The sequence below is a fragment of the Pteropus vampyrus genome, unplaced genomic scaffold, assembly GCF_000151845.1.
Source record: "Pteropus vampyrus isolate Shadow unplaced genomic scaffold, Pvam_2.0 Scaffold69, whole genome shotgun sequence".
Taxonomy (NCBI): Eukaryota; Metazoa; Chordata; class Mammalia; order Chiroptera; family Pteropodidae; genus Pteropus; species Pteropus vampyrus.
Window position 1 is genome coordinate 5,459,921 of NW_011888850.1, and position 1,905 is coordinate 5,461,825.

The 1,905-nt window shown below is 40.5% G+C and overlaps 1 protein-coding gene across 3 annotated transcripts in view; it reads left to right on the forward strand.

Moving 5' to 3' along the window:
• The window catches only part of LOC105293215 (cyclic AMP-responsive element-binding protein 5-like), a 301,909-nt gene that overhangs the window by 298,636 nt on the left and 1,368 nt on the right, over positions 1-1,905 (forward strand). The gene's annotated exons all lie outside the window — the stretch shown is intronic.

Genomic DNA, 1,905 nt, shown 5'->3' on the forward strand with positions numbered 1-1,905 from the left:
CGTACAGTATCCTCAGCTACTTTCTTCACCTACCCAAAGGCCTGCTCCCGCTGTGAGTCCTAAAACTGGGTAGTCATGACTAGGTTAACAGAGTAGATGGTGGACATGAGCGAGAAGCAGAGGCTCAGATACCTGCGCTGAACCGTTTTGATTGTGTTTATGAGTAATAGTGATAGAAGGATCCACCAGCATTGCTTTTAAAATTAATTTTATTTTTCTTATTGCTAAACTGGTTTATGTTTCTGTATAAAATTTGGGAGGGGGAAAAGCCATAACCTGAAATAGCCATTTGGTGTCTTACATTTCTTTCTAGCATCTTTCGATGCATATGTTATTTTTTTCTAGTTATAGAAATAAGCATGATTCGTGGTAGTCGAAGTGCTTGCAAAAGTGGAAGTATCCTATACTTTTGTTTGGGAATGATCTACACGACAACACCGTTCTCTTTGGCACGAAACATCTCCTGCAGAAGGTGCAGCTTTGGGTGGTTCTTTGATGTGGTTGGGTTCAAGGCTCAGGAGCACATTGCTCACCCTTCACCAAACCACAAGCTTCTCCAGAGTTATTCAAGAAATTCTAAAGGATCCATTTGGAAGAGAAATGCAGCTTTGTCCATGACCCAGACTGCCTTCCTCAGACCTCTGATTCTGTTGCTTTTCTTTCTCTTAGATGGAGAGACAAATGTCAGTGAACTCCAACCTCCTGGGAATGCAAGGTCCAAATCTCAGCAACCCCTGTGCTTCTCCCCAAGTCCAGCCAATGCATTCAGAAGCCAAAATGGTAAATAACAGTTCTAATCGTCCTTTTGTTATTTCATGACTTTTTTTGAGTTGTACTCTGACTTCCAAATTTTGGTTAAGTCAGGTAGGCGGCTCTGTCTTTGTTTCGGTGAATAAGTCTTTCTATGGAGAGGCGGTGCAGAGCTTGGCTCTTTCTTTGAAGATATTTGTTACTGGATTTTGGCGTAGATGATCACATGATGAGCATTGGGTGAGCACGTGGCCTTAACGAAAGGGACATTTAGAATTCGGGGGAGATCCATATAAGCCGAGGTGTGGTACACCCAAGCATGCGTATATTTGCTCATAGCCTGAAATTAAAAATAATCCAGAGTTTCTCTTTTTCAAGGTGGCCACAATTTCAATGGCAGTCTTCCTGTCCCCACATCCATGAAAACATACAAGTGACCTTTAAGTACACATTATTATGGAAATGCTCTGCATTTTTTGTTATAGCTGTCAGATGTGACATTGATTGGAAAGGATTAGAGAACCTTGTTTTCTTGCGGGGTAACTGCAACTGTTACTGAAATACATGATTTTAGGTGACAACCTTCAGCGACTTATGTGCAGTAAGTTCAGTTTTTCCAATCATAGTGGTAGATTCATGCATTTATGTTCTACTGAATATTAATAAAAAGGAATGCGTGTACGACTTTGCAATAGAAAGCAAATTTCCTGGTTATATTTAGCAAAGCTGCTTGAAGCAGGTCATTCAATTTTTGTATCGTTAAATTCTAACGCTGCAATTAGTAGGGTATCCGATGACGACAAAAGTAAACTGCGGCAAAGGTTTTTAGCATCTGATACTCCCAGATAGCTTTTGCTGGAAGTTGGATATTTATTTGGTTTGTTGACTGACAGCGTTGGGGACTGTGTCTGATGGCCGGAGTGAGAATGTTTTTGACAGTTCTGAAAATTAGCCATCAAGACCCCGTGACTTCGTTTTCAATGGCGAGTTGGTTAGTTGTGAGTGTTTTTGTGTGTTTTTTGTTTTTTGTGGGTTTTTTTTTTTTTTTTTTTTTTTTTAATTTGGTCACTTTCTCTTGGAAACTTCACCCCTTTGACTTATACCTTCGTGACCCAAGGAAGCAACTGAACTCCCAGTGTTGGCTACCTTGGGCAA